This window comes from Grammomys surdaster, unplaced genomic scaffold, assembly GCF_004785775.1.
Source record: "Grammomys surdaster isolate TR1022 unplaced genomic scaffold, NIH_TR_1.0 138859, whole genome shotgun sequence".
Classification (NCBI taxonomy): domain Eukaryota; kingdom Metazoa; phylum Chordata; class Mammalia; order Rodentia; family Muridae; genus Grammomys; species Grammomys surdaster.
In genome coordinates this window covers 29135-36353 of record NW_021622520.1, presented here as the reverse complement: position 1 = coordinate 36353, position 7219 = coordinate 29135, and the positions used below count along the sequence as shown (strand labels likewise).

General features: G+C 41.8%; 1 pseudogene; it reads left to right on the top strand.

The window, feature by feature from the left end:
• The first annotated feature begins 6372 nt into the window (after positions 1–6372).
• LOC114615748 lies at positions 6373–6965 on the top strand (annotated as a pseudogene).
• The last annotated feature ends 254 nt before the right edge of the window (positions 6966–7219 follow it).

Here is a 7219-nt window from a genome sequence, read left to right as displayed (position 1 = left end):
TACGGTACACTGCCTGCCAAGCAGGATCTTGCGGTTGCCAAGCTGCAGGGGACATTGTGCAGGTGGGGAAAGGTAGGGGGTGAGGATAAGGGCGAGGGTCCTGGCTTCTGGCATTTAAGTGTTTTGTCTGACACTATGTGTGTGCTTGGTGTCTATACAGGCCAGAGGAGGGCATCACCTGCCCTGGGACTAGAGTTAGAGAAGGTTGTGGGCCATCATGTGAATACTAGGAACCAAACCCAGTCTTTTGTACAAGCAGCAGCAAGTCCTCTCTTAACACCATCTCCTTGGCCTCCTTCATGAGACATTAAACTAACTCCCTCTCCCTCTCCCCTCCCCCTTTCCTTCTCCCTCTCTGTCTCTCTTTTGGTTTTTCAAGACAGAATTACTCTGTGTAGCCTTGGCTGCGTCGGAACACTCTCTGTAGACCAAGCTGGCCTTGAACTGACAGAGAGCTATCTTCCTGAATCTGCTTCCCAACTGCTAAGATTAATAGTGTGAGCCAAACCCCCATTCCCACCCCTGGCTCGTTCACATTTTTAATTTTTTTGTTTTTTGTTTTTTTTCAAGACAGGTTTTCTCTGTATAGCCCTGGCTGTCCTGGAACTCACTCTGTAGACCAGGCTGGCCTCGAACTCTTGAACTCAGAAATCCGCCTGCCTCTGCCTCCCAAGTGCTGGGATTAAAGGTGTGTGCCACCACCACCTGGCACATTTTTAACTTTTAAGATAAGCTCTTCCTAGGTTTCTTTGGCTAGCCTTGAACTCACTGTGTATGTAACTTAGGCTGACCTCAAACTTTCAAAACTGCCTCAGGCTCTTTAGTATCTGAGATTACAGATGTGTGCCACTGGACCTGGATGGAATGATTATTATTGTTTACCCTGACTGGCCTGGAACTCGTTTTATAGATGAGATGGCTTTAAACTCAGAGATCACATGCCTCTGCCCTGTGACCTCCATATCTGGTTAGGAGTTATTTTTTTAATTAATTTTATTTTTATTTATGTATATTATATGGGCACCTGAAGAAACTGGAAAAGGATAATAAATCCCCTGGAACTGGAGTTACAGATGGTTGAGAATCACCTAATGTGGGTACTAGAAATTAAACTCAGGTCCTCAGCAAGAGCAGTAAGTGCTCTTAACTACTGAGTTACCTCTCCAGCTCCTACGATGATCTTTAACATGTATTCCAGTATACATTATACCATACCGCCTCTTGGGTGGTTCTGCTGGAGGAAAAGCAGATTCAATGAAACATACATACAGGCTTATAGTACATGGAAAGTGACTTTGGATATTATTAGTGTTACAAATGCCTATTTTTAAAATGTATTAACTTTATTTTATATGCATTAGTGCTAGGCTATCATATCTCCTGGAATTGGAGTTACAGTTGTGAACTGCCATATGGGTGCTGGGAATTGAACCTGAACCCTCTGGAGGAGCAGCAGGTGCTCTTAACCATGGAGCCATCTCTCCAACCCAGTTCCTATATATCTTTGTTTATTTGTTTGTTTGTTTTTTGAGATAAGGTTTTTCTATTATGTAATTCTGGCTGTCCTGGAACTCTGCCTCTGTTGGTGCTGGAATAAATGGCATGTGCTATCACACCTGGCCACAAACCTATCTTAAGACATGGATTTAGAGACTGGAGATGTAATAGAACTCAGTGGTAGCACATAGTTAGCATGTACTATAGGCCCTAATTTCAATCCCCAGCACCAATAGACATGGTTTTATATTAATTTGCCCATGATCTAGCTATTCCTTTCCTACTTTTGTACCCAAGAGAATGAAACATATATCTCTAGGGGCTAGAGAGATGGCTTAACAATTAAGAACGCTGGCTGTTCTTGTAGAGGACTAGAGTTTGGTTCCCAGCACCCAAATGGTGGCTCACAACTGCCTGTAATCCCAGTTCCAGGTAATTGATCACCCTTTTCTGACCTTCATGTTCACTGCAAGCACATGGTGCACATATACACACCCAGGCAAAACACTCATACACATACAATAAAAATGTAAAAAAACATATATCCGGGGCTGGCAGGATGAGGGAGTGGACATAGGCATTTGTCATCAAGTCTGATGTCCTGAGTTTGATTCCTGGGACCCACATAGTGGGAGGAGAGAATCAACTCCAGTAGGTTGTCCTCTCTCCTGTCCACACACATCTATATGCCCACAAAAAATAAATAAATAAAATGTGTCCAAGGCTAGATATAAAAGCTCACACCTGTAACAGTACTTAGGCGATGCCAGAGCTATGTGGTGAGACCTTTTCTCAAAAAATATATAATCTGCCTGGGTGTGGCTCAGTGATAGGATGCTCTCTAGCACACATGAGACAGAGTTCACCCAAGTTAACCCATTCCAGAATGGTTAACCATTCTAGTACTGTAATAATTGAGAAAAAAAGCTCAAAAAAAAAGAGAGAGAGAAAACAAAGCTCAACATAGTAATCTCAATACTTAAGCTGAGTCAGAAGGGTTGCTGTATAGCTCCTGCTCTATAGCAGCCTGGGCTACAGTGTTACACCTTATCTCAAAATAACACAAACCAGTGTTCACAGAAAACCTTGTGCACAAATCGTCATATTCGTGTTTGCATTGGTCGGTTGGTTTTTCAAAACTGGGTTTTTCTGTGTAGCCCTAGATGTCCTGGATCTCATATTATAGTTTGTAAACAGATTGAAAACCCAAGCTGGACATGGTTGCTCACACATATCCTAGAATTTGAGCTGGAGAATGAGATCCTGTCTCCAAAAATAGTGAAAACCAAAATGTCTATCATTTGAGAAGTCAGAAAGCAAATATGAGACATCTGTACAGTGCAATATTCACCATTCAAAAGAAAGCCACTGGATGGTGGTGGCACAAGCCTTTAATCCCAGCACTCAGGAAGCATAGACAGGTAGATCTCTGTGTTCGAGGCCAGTGTAGTAGACAGAGTGAGTTTCCGGATAGCCAGGGCTACACAGAGAATCCCTGTCTTGAAAAACAAACAAACCGAAACAAAAAGCATGTCAGATGAATGAAAGGACTTTCAAAAGACCATGTATTTATTAGGCTAGAGATATACCTAGCAGCTATAGGAAGGTCTACCTTGCATGCACAAGATCCTGAGTTGGAGTCCCAAAACCATGTAAAATGTGTGCTGGTCCATATAGCCCTAACTCTTGGGAGGTAGACACAGGGGGGTCAGGAGTTCAAGGCTATCCTGGATTACAAAGGGAGTTCAGGGCCCCATCTCAATGCCTCAGCAGTTAAGAATGCATACTACTCTGTGTTCAGGTGGCTCACAACTGCCTTAACTTCAGCTGTAGGGGATCTGAAAGTTTCCTTTAGTCTCCTCGGGTGGGTACACACACACCCCAAAATACCCTTTTAAAAGAAAAGACACTGTCTCAAAACAATAAAGACTACATAGTGTATGATTCAATTCATATGAAATACCTAAGGAAAGAAACCAGATATGGTACATGTGTAATCCCAGCACTCAGGAATCTGAATCAAGAGAATCTTAGATTCAAGGCCAATATGGGTTACATACAAGAGACAAATCTATAATTTAAAAAAACCAAAAGTACCCTGGTGCAATGGTACAAGTCTATAATCCTAGGACTAGAGAGGTAAAGGCACAAGGATCATGAGTTCAAGGTCAGTTTGGCTACATAGTGAGTTTGAGAACAGGCTCAGTTACATGAGACCCTATCTCAAAAACCACCAGAAAAAAATGCACCAGAATGACATTCTGGTGACTTATCACAACAGAATAAACGTACTAAATGATCTTTAAGATGTATACTTGAAACAAGAACATTTTTTTTTTCCGAGACAGGGTTTCTCTGTGTAGTCCTGGCTGTCCTGGAACTCACTCGGTAGATCAGGCTGGCCTCGAACTCAGAAATCCGCCTGCCTCTGCCTCCCAAGTGCTGGGATTAAAGGCGTGCACCACCACTGCCCGGCAAGAACATTTTTTAATTACATATGTGAGTGCTCCCTGCCTGTCTGTGCACCACATACATTTCTGGTGCCCACAAAGGCCAGAAGACAGTGTTTGGTTTCTGGAACTGGAGTTACAGATGATTGTGAGCTGCCATGTATCCAAGTGCTGGTAATTGAATTCAAGTTCTCTGGAAGAGCAGCCAGTGCTCTTAACCATACATACAGCAATTCCATGTACAGCAATTCTTGCCATAGTGAAAAATGCCTCTATAGGTCACATATTTGAACACTTGGTCCCCAGTTGATGGTGCTATTTGTAGGAGTTTTGGAACCTTTAGGATGTGGAGCATTGCTGGAAGTGCTGGTGCTACACCTTGAAGACTTTTTTCTGTGTGTGCTTTGCCTACATAGTATATGTGGATTCAACTAGTACCCACATGGTAGCTCAGAATTGTCTTTAACTCCAACCCAAGGGGATCAAATACTCTATGCTGGCCTTCACAGACATACATGTTACACACATGTACATGTGGGCAAAACACATATACACATAGAGTGAAAGGGAGAATGCTGAGTGTGGAATGGTTTAAGAGGTAATAGAAGACAGAGAGATGGAGGAGAGGAAGGGGTGGGGAGAGGGTCAACCAAACCCAAGTATATATGAAAAACTTGTAAGGAAATGCTAGTTTGCATGTTAAAAGAAACAATAACATGTACGTGCAAAATAATCTGAAATACTTTAAAAATAAATGATTGAAGTACCTTATATGTATATATTAGATATCATAATAAAATCAGTTATTTTGTGGAATTACTTTATACTTATGGGGTGGAACTGGAGAAATGGTTCAGCAGTTACAAATGCTTGCTGCTTTTCCAGAAGTCCTCTGACACTTATAATGCAGATTTTTTTTTTTTTTCGAGACAGGGTTTCTCTGTATAGCCCGGATTGTCCTGGAACTCACTCTGTAGACCAGGCTGGCCTCGAATTCAGAAATCCACCTGCCTCTGCCTCCCAAGTGCTGGGATTAAAGGAGTGCGCCACCACTGCCCGGCTATAATGCAGAAATTTAAAGGGTCACTGGCCCTATCTCTGCAGAGCCAGTAGTCAACTATTCTGCAAAGTGTGTCCTTCTCTGGACAGAATTGTCTGTAGATGAAATGGGCAATTTCTGACTGCCTTGCCAGGAGAGCAACCTTGCCTGGAGGTGAAGATGCTCAAATGTTTGAACCAAGGGGGTGGTGTCAGGATCAAACATGTCTCTAGTCAAATGATTTTTTAGTAATGAAATATCCTTAACTATTGTATTCTTCTGATGGCCTTGAGGACTATCTATTTATATAAAGTAATTTGAACTGTTAAACCTGACTACTCTCTGATATTTATAATTGAAATATCTTAAAAACATCCTTTTTTTAAAAAAAAACTAACTCAGAACCATGAGTTTACTATCTGGCCCTTAACTTGTGTTAATCATCCTAAACGTTTGTAATGGAAGTTAATAAAAGGACTGAGTCCAAGCCTTGTATGGTTAGATGAGTTGCACAGGCACAACGCCTAGCAAAGAGTAACATTGTAAATCTTGTGTTAAATATAAGTCACGCATAAGAAAACCTTAAATCTGCACCAATCTATAAATTGCATAACAATGTAAAATTATAGCCTCAATTTGCATTATAAAGATTTCTACCAATGTAAGATATGGCTATATAATGTTTTGTTTAAGAGTAAATTTAATAACCTAGCCCTATTTGTCTGCTCCTCTGATTTCTAGATTACTATATCCCTTTTTCTCTTCCACCCTATTTTCCCCTAAGGATAGAGAAAAGGAAAGGTAAGGAAAGATAGAAATCCCTGAGTTTAAGCTCTCTAGTTCCCTCCCTGTCCAAAGCTACATTTGTAAAGTATCCCTTAAAATGATAGCATATCTAGAATTCATAAAATAACCAGAACCATCCACCCCAAACCCAGGGAATCGGGCTAAAGACTCTCCATAACTTCTTCCAGCTGAACAGGGGGCAATGAAATATTTTTAAAGGGGAGAGGAAGGGTAGGAAAATTGGGAGATTTAGTTAGGTTTTAAGAAAGCCAAGCCAGGCTGGGCGGTGGTGGCGCACGCCTTTAATCCCAGCACTTGGGAGACAGAGGCAGGCGGATTTCTGCGTTCGAGGCCAGCCTGGTCTACAGAGTGAGTTCCAGGACAGCCAGGACTACACAGAGAAACCCTGTCTCGAAAAGCCAAAAAAAGAAAAAAAAAAAAGAAAAAAAAAAGAAAGCCAAGTCAGGTCACGTGTGAGCCAAAGATGGAGCCCAGGCAACCCTAGAAAAGGTTGTGGTAGACTTGGGCACAGGACCTGGGCAAGCACGGGTGCCTGGGGAGGCGGCCATAAGCTGCCTTCATTCTACCGAGTGGTCCAAGATGGAAAGTCATAAACCAAGTACTAGCAAAGATGATTTAATATTTAATATCATATCTAGAAAAATTAAACAACTTCCAGAACCAGACAGGAATCTGCTTGAATATGGATCAGCATATATTGGACTTAATGCTGCTTTGGGGGCCTAATAGCAGTCTATTTTGGCGAATCTTGAACGTGACACAAGCTCGAATAGCTTCTAGCTTACCAATGGCTGTGATCCCATTTTTGACAGCAAACCTGTCCTACCATAGTTTTGTAAGTTTACCTTTGACTACAGGTGACTTGAACTGTGAAATCTGTACCACAATGCGGGGTGCACTAGTTGGTTTTGTGCTAGGTGGTCTGTACCCTGTCCTTCTGGCTATACTGGTGAATCTGGGCCTTGCTGCCAGGTATGAATCAAGCCCTCTACCACAGAGGGGAAACATCTTCAACTATTGGATTATAGTTTCTAAGCCTGTCTTAAGAAAAATGTTATTTCCTACTTTACTTCAGATTGTGTTTGCAGCATATCTTGGGTCTAGACAATATAATCTCCTCATAAAGGCCCTTCAGCCTTCAGTTACCTGAACCTGACTTAGAAATTCATTGATTTAAAGCAAATATACACAACAAAAATAAAATGGTGAAAATAAAAATAAAAAAAAAGGAAGAAAGCCAAGCCAGCAATTGTTATCCAGTCACTCATACCTAGAAAGCTCAGGGCTTGACTGAAGTTCTGACTGGATCCATGAACGGTTGAATGAGGCAAGACGACCTAGAATCCACGACATGGGGAGTCCAACTGGGTCAGTTCAACATGTCTAAGGAGGAATCTCAACAAAGCCATACACTCAGCAATATACA